Source organism: Scyliorhinus canicula, chromosome 13, assembly GCF_902713615.1.
Source record: "Scyliorhinus canicula chromosome 13, sScyCan1.1, whole genome shotgun sequence".
Lineage (NCBI taxonomy): Eukaryota > Metazoa > Chordata > Chondrichthyes > Carcharhiniformes > Scyliorhinidae > Scyliorhinus > Scyliorhinus canicula.
The window spans coordinates 42650764-42666957 of NC_052158.1; positions in this window are offsets into that span (position 1 = coordinate 42650764).

Consider the following 16194-nt stretch of genomic DNA (forward strand, 5'->3'; position numbering starts at 1 on the left):
GAGCCAAGGCTGGGTATTGGACTGGACTAAATCAGACAGTACTGGATACCAGGCAGCTTGTTGGACTGGACTATATCAGACAGTACTGGATACCAGGCAGCGTGTTGGACTGGACTAAATCAGACAGTACTGGATACCAGGCAGCTTGTTGGACTGGACTAAATCAGACAGTACTGGATACCAGGCAGCTTGTTGGACTGGACTAAATCAGACAGTACTGGATACCAGGCAGCGTGTTGGACTGGACTAAATCAGATAGTACTGGATACCAGGCAGCTTGTTGGACTGGACTAAATCAGACAGTACTGGATACCAGGCAGCGTGTTGGACTGGACTAAATCAGACAGTACTGGATACCAGGCAGCGTGTTGGACTGGACTAAATCAGACAGTACTGGATACCAGGCAGCTTGTTGGACTGGACTAAATCAGACAGTACTGGATACCAGGCAGCGTGTTGGACTGGACTAAATCAGACAGTACTGGATACCAGGCAGCTTGTTGGACTGGACTATATCAGACAGTACTGGATACCAGGCAGCGTGTTGGACTGGACTAAATCAGGCAGTACTGGATACCAGGCAGCGTGTTGAACTGGACTAAATCAGTCAGTACTGGATACCAGGCAGCGTGTTGGACTGGACTAAATCAGACAGTACTGGATACCAGGCAGCGTGTTGGACTGGACTAAATCAGACAGTACTGGATACCAGGCAGCGTGATGGACTGGACTAAATCAGACAGTACTGGATACCAGGCAGTGTGTTGGACTGGACTAAATCAGACAGTACTGGATACCAGGCAGCGTGTTGGACTGGACTAAATCAGACAGTACTGGATACCAGGAAGCGTGTTGGACTGGACTAAATCAGACAGTACTGGATACCAGGCAGCGTGATGGACTGGACTAAATCAGACAGTACTGGATACCAGGCAGTGTGTTGGACTGGACTAAATCAGACAGTACTGGATACCAGGCAGCTTGTTGGACTGGACTAAATCAGACAGTACTGGATACCAGGCAGCTTGTTGGACTGGACTAAATCAGACAGTACTGGATACCAGGCAGCGTGTTGGACTGGACTAAATCAGACAGTACTGGATACCAGGCAGCTTGTTGGACTGGACTAAATCAGACAGCTACTGGATACCAGGCAGCGTGTTGGACTGGAGTAAATCAGACAGTACTGGATAGCAGGCAGCGTGTTGGACTGGACTAAATCAGACAGTACTGGATACCAGGCAGCTTGTTGGACTGGACTAAATCAGACAGTACTGGATACCAGGCAGCTTGTTGGACTGGACTAAATCAGACAGTACTGGATACCAGGCAGCGTGTTGGACTGGACTAAATCAGACAGTACTGGATACCAGGCAGCTTGTTGGACTGGACTAAATCAGACAGTACTGGATACCAGGCAGCTTGTTGGACTGGACTAAATCAGACAGTACTGGATACCAGGCAGCTTGTTGGACTGGACTAAATCAGACAGTACTGGATACCAGGCAGCGTGTTGGACTGGAGTAAATCAGACAGTACTGGATACCAGGCAGCGTGTTGGACTGGACTAAATCAGACAGTACTGGATACCAGGCAGCTTGTTGGACTGGACTAAATCAGACAGTACTGGATACCAGGCAGCTTGTTGGACTGGACTAAATCAGACAGTACTGGATACCAGGCAGCGTGTTGGACTGGAGTAAATCAGACAGTACTGGATACCAGGCAGCTTGTTGGACTGGACTAAATCAGACAGTACTGGATACCAGGCAGCGTGTTGGACTGGACTAAATCAGACAGTACTGGATACCAGGCAGCGTGTTGGACTGGACTAAATCAGACAGTACTGGATACCAGGCAGCTTGTTGGACTGGACTAAATCAGACAGTACTGGATACCAGGCAGGGTGTTGGACTGGACTAAATCAGACAGTACTGGATACCAGGCAGCGTGTTGGACTGGACTAAATCAGACAGTACTGGATACCAGGCAGCTTGTTGGACTGGACTAAATCAGACAGTACTGGATACCAGGCAGCTTGTTGGACTGGACTAAATCAGACAGTAGTGGATACCAGGCAGCGTGTTGGACTGGACTAAATCAGACAGTACTGGATACCAGGCAGCTTGTTGGACTGGACTAAATCAGACAGTACTGGATACCAGGCAGCTTGTTGGACTGGACTAAATCAGATAGTACTGGATACCAGGCAGCTTGTTGGACTGGACTAAATCAGACAGTACTGGATACCAGGCAGCTTGTTGGACTGGACTAATCAGACAGTACTGGATACCAGGCAGCTTGTTGGACTGGACTAAATCAGACAGTACTGGATACCAGGCAGGGTGTTGGACTGGACTAAATCAGACAGTACTGGATACCAGGCAGCGTGTTGGACTGGACTAAATCAGACAGTACTGGATACCAGGCAGCTTGTTGGACTGGACTAAATCAGACAGTACTGGATACCAGGCAGCTTGTTGGACTGGACTAAATCAGACAGTACTGGATACCAGGCAGCTTGTTGTACTGGACTAAATCAGACAGTACTGGATACCAGGCAGCAGTCTTGGACTGGACTAAATCAGACAGTACTGGATACCAGGCAGCGTGTTGGACTGGAGTAAATCAGACAGTACTGGATACCAGGCAGCTTGTTGGACTGGACTAAATCAGACAGTACTGGATACCAGGCAGCGTGTTGGACTGGACTAAATCAGATAGTACTGGATACCAGGCAGCGTGTTGGACTGGACTAAATCAGACAGTACTGGATACCAGGCAGCGTGTTGGACTGGACTAAATCAGACAGTACTGGATACCAGGCAGCGTGTTGGACTGGACTAAATCAGACAGTACTGGATACCAGGCAGCGTGCTGAACTGGACTAAATCAGTCAGTACTGGATACCAGGCAGCGTGTTGGACTGGACTAAATCAGACAGTACTGGATACCAGGCAGCTTGTTGGACTGGACTGAATCAGACAGTACTGGATACCAGGCAGCGTGATGGACTGGACTAAATCAGACAGTACTGGATACCGGTCAGCTTGTTGGACTGGACTAAATCAGACAGTACTGGATACCAGGCAGCTTGTTGGACTGGACTAAATCAGACAGTAGTGGATACCAGGCAACGTGTTGGACTGTACTAAATCAGACAGTACTGGATACCAGGCAGCTTGTTGGACTGGACTAAATCAGACAGTACTGGATACCAGGCAGCTTGTTGGACTGGAGTAAATCAGATCGTACTGGATACCAGGCAGCTTGTTGGACTGGACTAAATCAGACAGTACTGGATACCAGGCAGTTTGTTGGACTGGACTATATCAGACAGTACTGGATACCAGGCAGCTTGTTGGACTGGACTAAATCAGACAGTACTGGATACCAGGCACCTTGTTGGACTGGACTAAATCAGACAGTACTGGATACCAGGCAGGGTGTTGGACTGGACTAAATCAGACAGTACTGGATACCAGGTAGCGTGTTGGACTGGACTAAATCAGACAGTACTGGATACCAGGCAGCTTGTTGGACTGGACTAAATCAGACAGTACTGGATACCAGGCAGCTTGTTGGACTGGACTAAATCAGACAGTACTGGATACCAGGCAGCGTGTTGGACTGGAGTAAATCAGACAGTACTGGATACCAGGCAGCGTGTTGGACTGGACTAAATCAGACAGTACTGGATACCAGGCAGCTTGTTGGACTGGACTAAATCAGACAGTACTGGATACCAGGCAGCGTGTTGGACTGGACTAAATCAGACAGTACTGGATACCAGGCAGCTTGTTGGACTGGACTAAATCAGACAGTACTGGATACCAGGCAGCTTGTTGGACTGGACTAAATCAGACAGTACTGGATACCAGGCAGCCTTGTTGGACTGGAGTAAATCAGACAGTACTGGATACCAGGCAGCGTGTTGGACTGGACTAAATCAGATAGTACTGGATACATAGAACATAGAACAGTACAGCACAGAACAGGCCCTTCGGCCCTCGATGTTGTGCCGAGCAATGATCACCCTACTTAAACCCACGTAACCCGTATGCCCGTAACCCAACAATCCCCCCATTAACCTTACACTACTGGCAATTTAACATGGCCAATCCACCTAACCCGCACATCTTTGGACTGTGGGAGGAAACCGGAGCACCCGGAGGAAACCCACGCACACACGGGGAGGACGTGCAGACTCCACACAGACAGTGACCCAGCCGGGAATCGAACCTGGGACCCTGGAGCTGTGAAGCATTGATGCTAACCACCATGCTACCGTGAGGCCCTCACGGCAGCACGTTGGACTGGAGTAAATCAGACAGTACTGGATACAGGCAGCTTGTTGGACTGGACTAAATCAGACAGTACTGGATACCAGGCAGCGTGTGGACTGGACTAAATCAGACAGTACTGGATACAGGCACCTTGTTGGACTGGACTAAATCAGACAGTACTGGATACCAGGCAGCGTGTTGGACTGGACTAAATCAGACAGTACTGGATACCAGGCAGCGTGTTGGACTGGAGTAAATCAGACAGTACTGGATACCAGGCAGCGTGTTGGACTGGACTAAATCAGACAGTACTGGATACCAGGCAGCGTGTTGGACTGGACTAAATCAGACAGTACTGGATACCAGGCAGCGTGTTGGACTGGACTAAATCAGACAGTACTGGATACCAGGCAGCTTGTTGGACTGGACTAAATCAGACAGTACTGGATACCAGGCAGCCTGTTGGACTGGACTAAATCAGACAGTACTGGATACCAGGCAGCGTGTTGGACTGGACTAAATCAGACAGTACTGGATACCAGGCAGCCTGTTGGACTGGACTAAATCAGACAGTACTGGATACCAGGCAGCGTGTTGGACTGGACTAAATCAGACAGTACTGGATACCAGGCAGCGTGTTGGACTGGACTAAATCAGACAGTACTGGATACCAGGCAGCTTGTTGGACTGGACTAAATCAGACAGTACTGGATACCAGGCAGCGTGTTGGACTGGACTAAATCAGACAGTACTGGATACCAGGCAGCGTGTTGGACTGGACTAAATCAGACAGTACTGGATACCAGGCAGGGTGTTGGACTGGACTAAATCAGACAGTACTGGATACCAGGCAGCGTGTTGGTCTGGACTGAATCAGATAGTACTGGATACCAGGCAGCGTGTTGGACTGGACTAAATCAGATAGTACTGGATACCAGGCAGCGTGTTGGACTGGACTGAATCAGACAGTACTGGATACCAGGCAGCGTGTTGGACTGGACTAAATCAGACAGTACTGGATACCAGGCAGCGTGTTGGACTGGACTAAATCAGACAGTACTGGATAGCAGGCAGCGTGTTGGACTGGAGTAAATCAGACAGTACTGGATACCAGGCAGCGTGTTGGACTGGACTAAATCAGACAGTACTGGATACCAGGCAGCGTGTTGGACTGGACTAAATCAGACAGTACTGGATACCAGGCAGCGTGTTGGACTGGACTAAATCAGACAGTATTGGATACCAGGCAGCTTGTTGGACTGGACTAAATCAGACAGTACTGGATACCAGGCAGCGTGTTGGACTGGACTAAATCAGACAGTACTGGATACCAGGCAGCTTGTTGGACTGGACGAAATCAGACAGTACTGGATACCAGGCAGCGTGTTGGACTGGAGTAAATCAGACAGTACTGGATACTAGGCAGCGTGTTGGACTGGACTAAATCAGACAGTACTGGATACCAGGCAGCTTGTTGGACTGGACTAAATCAGACAGTACTGGATACCAGGCAGCGTGTTGGACTGGAGTAAATCAGACAGTACTGGATACTAGGCAGCGTGTTGGACTGGACTAAATCAGACAGTACTGGATACCAGGCAGGGTGTTGGACTGGACTAAATCAGACAGTACTGGATACCAGGCAGCGTGTTGGACTGGACTAAATCAGACAGTACTGGATACCAGGCAGCGTGTTGGACTGGAGTAAATCAGACAGTACTGGATACCAGGCAGCTTGTTGGACTGGAGTAAATCAGACAGTACTGGATACCAGGCAGCTTGTTGGACTGGAGTAAATCAGACAGTACTGGATACCAGTGCAAAATCCCATTACGGCTGTTCAACTGGACTAAATCAGGTGGTTGTGGATCCCAATCTGTGTTTTGGACTGCACTAAATCAAATGGTTCTGGATCTCATGTTGGGTGTTGGACTGGACTAAATCAGATGAATCTGGACCCCTGGCTGGGAGTTCGACTGGACTAAAGCGGGTGGTTCTGGATCCGAGGCTCGGTGTTGGACTGGACTAAATCAGGTGGTTCTGGAAATTACACTGTGTGCTAATTGGACTATATCAGACGGTTATTGATGCATGGTTAGTTGTTGGACTGGGCCATCTCAGACAGTTCTGGATCTCAGGCTGGCTGTTGGACTGGACCAAATCATACGGTTCTGGATCCCATTCCTGGTGGTAGACTTGACAAAATCAGGTGTTCTGCATTCCAGGCTGCCTGTTGGCAGGAGTAAATAAGACAGTCCTGGATCCGAGGCTGGGTGTTGGACTGGACTAAAACAGGCGGTTATGGATCCCAGGCATGGAGTGGGACTGGACTAAATCAGATGCTTCTGGAACTGAGGGTGGGATTTGGACTGCAATAAATCAGACAGCTCTGTATCCCAGGCAGGGAGTTGGAGAGGACTATAAAAGACGGTTGCTGATCCCATTCTGGGAGTTGGACCGGACTAAATATGACAGTTCTGCATCCCAGGCTGGGTGTTGGACCTATCTAAATCAAACAGTTTTGGATGCCAGGCTAGGTGTTAGACTGTACTAAGTGAGATGGTTCCGGATCTCAGACTGGGTGTTAGACTGTACTAAGTCAGATGATTCTGAATGCAAGACTGGGTGTTGGACTGGACTGAATCAGACAGTAATGGATCCCAATCTGGCTGTCCAACTGGACTGAATCAGATTGTTATGGTTCCCTGTCTGGCTTTGTACTGGACTAAATCTGATGGTTCTGGATATTAGGTTGGGTGTTGGACTGGATTAAATAAGATGTATCTGGATCAAGGCCGACATTTGGACTGGAGTAAATCAGAGGCTTCTGGATCCAGGCTGGGTGTTGGGCTGGATTAAATCAGACAGTTCTGGGTCTGAGGCTGGTTGTTGGAAAGGACTAAATCAAACGGTTCTGGGTCCCAGGCTGGGGCTTGGAGAGAACTAAATAAGACGATTCTGGATCCCATGCTGAGTGTTGAACTAGACTAAATGAGACAGTCCTGGATCTATGGCTGGATGCTAGGCTTGACTAAATCAAACGGTTCTGGATCCCCGGCAGGGTGTTGGGCTTGACTAAATCAAACGATTTTGGATCTTGGCTGACTGTTGGACTGGACTAAATCAGACAGCTGTGGATCAAGGCCGGCATTTGGACTGGAGTAAATCAGGCGGTTCTGGATTCAGGCTGGCTGTTCGGCTGGACCATATCAGAGGGTTCTGGGTCTGAGGCTGGCTGTTGGATTGGACTAAATCAGGAATTTCTGGATCCCAGTTTGGGAGTTGGGCTGGACTAAATCAGACAGTTCTTGGTCTGAAGCTGAGTGTTAGACAGGACTAAATCAGACAGTTCTGGGTCCCAGGCTGGGTGTTAGACAGGACTAAATCAGACAGTTCTGGGTCTGAAGCTGGGTGTTAGACAGGACTAAATCAGACAGTTCTGGGTCCCAGGTTGGGAGTGGACTGGACTAAATCAGACAGTTCTGGGTCCCAGGTTGGGAGTGGACTGGACTAAATCAGACAGTTCTGGATCCCAGGTTGGGAGTGGACTGGACTAAATCAAACAGTTCTGGGTCCCAGGTTGGGAGTGGACTGGACTAAATCAGACGATTCTGGATGTTAGGCTGGCTGTTGGATTGGACTAAATTCAGATGGTTTGGATCCTCGGCTGAGTGGTGAACTGGACTCGATCAGGTCGGTGTGGATCCCAGGTAAGGAGCGGTCTGGACTAAATCAGACTGTTATGGATACCAGGCTGGGAATTGGACTGGAATAAATCAGACAGTTCTAATCCCGGGCAGGGAGTGGGTCTCGACTAAATCAGACAGTTCTGGATCTCAGTCTGGCTGTTCAACTGGACAAAATCAATTCTTGATCCCAATATGTGTTGGATTGGATTAAAATAATTGATTCTGGATCCCTGGCTGGGAGTTCATCCGGACTAAATCAGATGGTTCTGGTCCGCAGGCTGGGAGTTGGACTGGACTAAATCTTATGGTTCTAGATATTAGGTTGGGTGTTTGACTGGACTAAATCAGACAGATCTGAATCCCAGTCTCGCTGTTGGATTAGACAAGTCAGGTGGTTCTGGATATTATGCTGTGTGTTGGAGTGAACTATGGCAGATGATTCTGGACCCATGATTAAGTGTTGGATTGGGCCATAACAGACAGTTCTGATCCCAGACTATCTGTTGCACTGGTCTAAATCAGACAGTTCTAGATAGCAGGCTAGAAGTTGGACTGTACTAAATCTAATGGTTCTGGATACCAGTCTCTCTGTTGGACTAGACTAATCAGCTGGTTCTGGACATTACTCTGTGTATTAGAGAGGACTATATCAGACAGTTCTGGATGCATGGTTGGGTGTTGGACTGGGCTATATCAGACAGTTCTGGATGCATGGTTGGGTGTTGGACTGGGCTATATCAGACAGTTCTGGATGCATGGTTGGGTGTTGGACTGGGCTATATCAGACAGTTCTGGATGCATGGTTGGGTGTTGGACTGGGCTATATCAGACACTTCTGGATGCATGGTTGGGTGTTGGACTGGGCTATATCAGACAGTTCTGGATGCATGGTTGGGTGTTGGACTGGGCTATATCAGACAGTTCTGGATGCATGGTTGGGTGTTGGACTGGGCTATATCAGACAGTTCTGTATGCATGGTTGGGTGTTGGACTGGGCTATATCAGACAGTTCTGGATGCATGGTTGGGTGTTGGACTGGGCTATATCAGACAGTTCTGGATGCATGGTTGGGTGTTGGACTGGGCTACATCAGACAGTTCTGGATGCATGGTTGGGTGTTGGACTGGGCTATATCAGACAGTTCTGGATGCATGGTTGGGTGTTGGACTGGGCTATATCAGACAGTTCTGGATGCATGGTTGGGTGTTGGACTGGGCTGTATCAGACAGTTCTGGATGCATGGTTGGGTGTTGGACTGGGCTGTATCAGACAGTTCTGGATGCATGGTTGGGTGTTGGACTGGGCTGCATCAGACAGTTCTGGATGCATGGTTGGGTGTTGGACTGGGCTATATCAGACAGTTCTGGATGCATGGTTTGGGTGTTGGACTGGGCTATATCAGACAGTCTGGATGCATGGTTGGGTGTTGGACTGGGCTATATCAGACAGTTCTGGATGCAAGGTTGGGTGTTGGACTGGCTATATCAGACAGTTCTGGATGCATGGTTGGGTGTTGGACTGGGCTATATCAGACAGTTCTGGATGCATGGTTGGGTGTTGGACTGGGCTATATCAGACAGTTCTGGATGCATGGTTGGGTGTTGGACTGGGCTATATCAGACAGTTCTGGATGCATGGTTGGGTGTTGGACTGGGCTATATCAGACAGTTCTGGATGCATGGTTGGGTGTTGGACTGGGCTGTATCAGACAGTTCTGGATGCATGGTTGGGTGTTGGACTGGGCTATATCAGACAGTTCTGGATGCATGGTTGGGTGTTGGACTGGGCTATATCAGACAGTTCTGGATGCATGGTTGGGTGTTGGACTGGGTATATCAGACAGTTCTGGATGCATGGTTGGGTGTTGGACTGGGCTATATCAGACAGTTCTGGATTCATGGTTGGGTGTTGGACTGGGCTATATCAGACAGTTCTGGATGCATGGTTGGGTGTTGGACTGGGCTATATCAGACAGTTCTGGATGCATGGTTGGGTGTTGGACTGGGCTATATCAGACAGTTCTGGATGCATGGTTGGGTGTTGGACTGGGCTATATCAGACAGTTCTGGATGCATGGTTGGGTGTTGGACTGGGCTATATCAGACAGTTCTGGATGCATGGTTGGGTGTTGGACTGGGCTATATCAGACAGTTCTGGATGCATGGTTGGGTGTTGGACTGGGCTATATCAGACAGTTCTGGATGCATGGTTGGGTGTTGGACTGGGCTATATCAGACAGTTCTGGATGCATGGTTGGGTGTTGGACTGGGCTATATCAGACAGTTCTGGATGCATGGTTGGGTGTTGGACTGGGCTATATCAGACAGTTCTGGATGCAAGGTTGGGTGTTGGACTGGGCTATATCAGACAGTTCTGGATGCATGGTTGGGTGTTGGACTGGGCTATATCAGACAGTTCTGGATGCATGGTTGGGTGTTGGACTGGGCTATATCAGACAGTTCTGGATGCATGGTTGGGTGTTGGACTGGGCTATATCAGACAGTTCTGGATGCATGGTTGGGTGTTGGACTGGGCTGTATCAGACTGTTCTGGATGCATGGTTGGGTGTTGGACTGGGCTATATCAGACAGTTCTGGATGCATGGTTGGGTGTTGGACTGGGCTATATCAGACAGTTCTGGATGCATGGTTGGGTGTTGGACTGGGCTATCAGACAGTTCTGGATGCATGGTTGGGTGTTGGACTGGGCTATATCAGACAGTTCTGGATGCATGGTTGGGTGTTGGACTGGGCTATATCAGACAGTTCTGGATGCATGGTTGGGTGTTGGACTGGGCTATATCAGACAGTTCTGGATGCATGGTTGGGTGTTGGACTGGGCTATATCAGACAGTTCTGGATGCATGGTTGGGTGTTGGACTGGGCTATATCAGACAGTTCTGGATGCATGGTTGGGTGTTGGACTGGGCTATATCAGACAGTTCTGGATGCATGGTTGGGTGTTGGACTGGGCTATATCAGACAGTTCTGGATGCATGGTTGGGTGTTGGACTGGGCTATATCAGACAGTTCTGGATGCATGGTTGGGTGTTGGACTGGGCTATATCAGACAGTTCTGGATGCATGGTTGGGTGTTGGACTGGGCTATATCAGACAGTTCTGGATGCATGGTTGGGTGTTGGACTGGGCTATATCAGACAGTTCTGGATGCATGGTTGGGTGTTGGACTGGGCTATATCAGACAGTTCTGGATGCATGGTTGGGTGTTGGACTGGGCTATATCAGACAGTTCTGGATGCATGGTTGGGTGTTGGACTGGGCTATATCAGACAGTTCTGGATGCATGGTTGGGTGTTGGACTGGGCTATATCAGACAGTTCTGGATGCATGGTTGGGTGTTGGACTGGGCTATATCAGACAGTTCTGGATGCATGGTTGGGTGTTGGACTGGGCTATATCAGACAGTTCTGGATGCATGGTTGGGTGTTGGACTGGGCTATATCAGACAGTTCTGGATGCATGGTTGGGTGTTGGACTGGGCTATATCAGACAGTTCTGGATGCATGGTTGGGTGTTGGACTGGGCTATATCAGACAGTTCTGGATGCATGGTTGGGTGTTGGACTGGGCTATATCAGACAGTTCTGGATGCATGGTTGGGTGTTGGACTGGGCTATATCAGACAGTTCTGGATGCATGGTTGGGTGTTGGACTGGGCTATATCAGACAGTTCTGGATGCATGGTTGGGTGTTGGACTGGGCTATATCAGACAGTTCTGGATGCATGGTTGGGTGTTGGACTGGGCTATATCAGACAGTTCTGGATGCATGGTTGGGTGTTGGACTGGGCTATATCAGACAGTTCTGGATGCATGGTTGGGTGTTGGACTGGGCTATATCAGACAGTTCTGGATGCATGGTTGGGTGTTGGACTGGGCTATATCAGACAGTTCTGGATGCATGGTTGGGTGTTGGACTGGGCTATATCAGACAGTTCTGGATGCATGGTTGGGTGTTGGACTGGGCTATATCAGACAGTTCTGGATGCATGGTTGGGTGTTGGACTGGGCTATATCAGACAGTTCTGGATGCATGGTTGGGTGTTGGACTGGGCTATATCAGACAGTTCTGGATGCATGGTTGGGTGTGGACTGGGCTATATCAGACAGTTCTGGATGCATGGTTGGGTGTTGGACTGGGCTATATCAGACAGTTCTGGATGCATGGTTGGGTGTTGGACTGGGCTATATCAGACAGTTCTGGATGCATGGTTGGGTGTTGGACTGGGCTATATCAGACAGTTCTGGATGCATGGTTGGGTGTTGGAACTGGGCTATATCAGACAGTTCTGGATGCATGGTTGGGTGTTGGACGGGCTATATCAGACAGTACTGGATGCATGGTTGGGTGTTGGACTGGGCTATATCAGACAGTTCTGGATGCATGGTTGGGTGTTGGACTGGGCTATATCAGACAGTCTGGATGCATGGTTGGGTGTTGGGCTGGGCTATATCAGACAGTTCTGGATGCATGGTGGGTGTTGGACTGGGCTATATCAGGACAGTTCTGGATGCATGTGGGTGTTGGACGGATCAAGTTTGGACTGGGGGGGCTATATCAGACAGTTCTGGATGCATGGTTGGGTGTTGGACTGGGCTATATCAGACAGTTCTGGATGCATGGTTGGGTGTTGGACTGGGCTATATCAGACAGTTCTGGATGCATGGTGGGTGTTGGACTGGGCTATATCAGACAGTTCTGGATGCATGGGTGGGTGTTGGACTGGGCTATATCAGACAGTTCTGGATGCATGGTGGGTGTTGGACTGGGGCTATATCAGACAGTTCTGGATGCATGGTTGGGTGTTGGACTGGGCTATATCAGACAGTTCTGGATGCATGGTTGGGTGTTGGACTGGGCTATATCAGACAGTTCTGGATGCATGGTTGGGTGTTGGACTGGGCTATATCAGACAGTTCTGGATGCATGGTTGGGTGTTGGACTGGGCTATATCAGACAGTTCTGGATGCATGGTTGGGTGTTGGACTGGCTTATCAGACAGTTTGGATGGTTGGGTTTGGACTGGGCTATATCAGACAGTTCTGGATGCATGGTTGGGTGTTGGACTGGGCTATATCAGACAGTTCTGGATGCATGGTTGGGTGTTGGACTGGGCTATATCAGACAGTTCTGGATGCATGGTTGGGTGTTGGACTGGGCTATATCAGACAGTTCTGGAGCATGGTTGGGTGTTGGACTGGGCTATATCAGACAGTTCTGGATGCATGGTTGGGTGTTGGACTGGGCTATATCAGACAGTTCTGGATGCATGGTTGGGTGTTGGACTGGGCTATATCAGACAGTTCTGGATGCATGGTTGGGTGTTGGGCTGGGCTATATCAGACAGTTCTGGATGCATGGTTGGGTGTTGGACTGGGCTATATCAGACAGTTCTGGATGCATGGTTGGGTGTTGGACTGGGCTGTATCAGACAGTTCTGGATGCTATGGTTGGTGTTGGACTGGGCTATATCAGACAGTTCTGGATGCATGGTTGGGTGTTGGACTGGGCTATATCAGACAGTTCTGGATGCATGGTTGGGTGTTGGACTGGGCTATATCAGACAGTTCTGGATGCATGGTTGGGTGTTGGACTGGGCTATATCAGACAGTTCTGGATGCATGGTTGGGTGTTGGACTGGGCTATATCAGACAGTTCTGGATGCATGGTTGGGTGTTGGACTGGGCTATATCAGACAGTTCTGGATGCATGGTTGGGTGTTGGACTGGGCTATATCAGACAGTTCTGGATGCATGGTTGGGTGTTGGACTGGGCTATATCAGACAGTTCTGGATGCATGGTTGGGTGTTGGACTGGGCTATATCAGACAGTTCTGGATGCATGGTTGGGTGTTGGACTGGGCTATATCAGACAGTTCTGGATGCATGGTTGGGTGTTGGACTGGGCTATATCAGACAGTTCTGGATGCATGGTTGGGTGTTGGACTGGGCTATATCAGACAGTTCTGGATGCATGGTTGGGTGTTGGACTGGGCTATATCAGACAGTTCTGGATGCATGGTTGGGTGTTGGACTGGGCTATATCAGACAGTTCTGGATGCATGGTTGGGTGTTGGACTGGGCTATATCAGACAGTTCTGGATGCATGGTTGGGTGTTGGACTGGGCTATATCAGACAGTTCTGGATGCATGGTTGGGTGTGTGGCTGGGCTATATCAGACAGTTCTGGATGCATGTTGGGTGTTGGGACTGGGCTATATCAGACAGTTCTGGATGCATGGTGGGTTGTTTGGACTGGGCTATATCAGACAGTTAGTTGACTGCATTGTTTTGGTGTTGTTGGACTGGGCTATATCAGACAGTTCTGGATGCATGGTTGGGTGTTGGACTGGGCTATATCAGGACAGTTCTGATGCATGGTGGGTTGTTGGACTGGGCTATATCAGACAGTTCTGGATGCATGGTTGGGTGTTGGACTGGGCTATATCAGACAGTTTGGGATGCCGGGTTGGGTGTTGGACTGGGCTATATCAGACAGTTCTGGATGCATGGTTGGGTGTTGGACTGGGCTATATCAGACAGTTCTGGATGCATGGTTGGGTGTTGGACTGGGCTATATCAGACAGTTCTGGATGCATGGTTTGGGTGTTGGACTGGGCTATATCAGACAGTTCTGGATGCATGGTTGGGTGTGGGACTGGGCTATATCAGACAGTTCTCGGATGCATGGTTGGGTGTTGGAGCTGGGCTATATCAGACAGTTCTGGATGCATGGTTGGGTGTTGGACTGGGCTATATCAGACAGTTCTGGATGCATGGTTGGGTGTTGGACTGGGCTATATCAGACAGTTCTGGATGCATGGTTGGGTGTTGGACTGGGCTATATCAGACAGTTCTGGATGCATGGTTGGGTGTTGGACTGGGCTATATCAGACAGTTCTGGATGCATGGTTGGGTGTTGGACTGGGCTATATCAGACAGTTCTGGATGCATGGTTGGGTGTTGGACTGGGCTATATCAGACAGTTCTGGATGCATGGTTGGGTGTTGGACTGGGCTATATCAGACAGTTCTGGATGCATGGTTGGGTGTTGGACTGGGCTATATCAGACAGTTCTGGATGCATGGTTGGGTGTTGGACTGGGCTATATCAGACAGTTCTGGATGCATGGTTGGGTGTTGGACTGGGCTATATCAGACAGTTCTGGATGCATGGTTGGGTGTTGGACTGGGCTATATCAGACAGTTCTGGATGCATGGTTGGGTGTTGGACTGGGCTATATCAGACAGTTCTGGATGCATGGTTGGGTGTTGGACTGGGCTATATCAGACAGTTCTGGATGCATGGTTGGGTGTTGGACTGGGCTATATCAGACAGTTCTGGATGCATGGTTGGGTGTTGGACTGGGCTATATCAGACAGTTCTGGATGCATGGTTGGGTGTTGGACTGGGCTATATCAGACAGTTCTGGATGCATGGTTGGGTGTTGGACTGGGCTATATCAGACAGTTCTGGATGCATGGTTGGGTGTTGGACTGGGCTATATCAGACAGTTCTGGATGCATGGTTGGGTGTTGGACTGGGCTATATCAGACAGTTCTGGATGCATGGTTGGGTGTTGGACTGGGCTATATCAGACAGTTCTGGATGCATGGTTGGGTGTTGGACTGGGCTATATCAGACAGTTCTGGATGCAAGGTTGGGTGTTGGACTGGGCTATATCAGACAGTTCTGGATGCATGGTGGGGGGTGGGACTGGGCTATATCAGACAGTTCTGGATGCAAGGTTGGGTGTTGGACTGGGCTATATCAGACAGTTCTGGATGCATGGTTGGGTGTTGGACTGGGCTATATCAGACAGTTCTGGATGCATGGTTGGGTGTTGGACTGGGCTATATCAGACAGTTCTGGATGCATGGTTGGGTGTTGGACTGGGCTATATCAGACAGTTCTGGATGCATGGTTGGGTGTTGGACTGGGCTATATCAGACAGTTCTGGATGCATGGTTGGGTGTTGGACTGGGCTATATCAGACAGTTCTGGATGCATGGTTGGGTGTTGGACTGGGCTATATCAGACAGTTCTGGATGCATGGTTGGGTGTTGGACTGGGCTATATCAGACAGTTCTGGATGCATGGTTGGGTGTTGGACTGGGCTATATCAGACAGTTCTGGATGCATGGTTGGGTGTTGGACTGGGCTATATCAGACAGTTCTGGATGCATGGTTGGGTGTTGGAC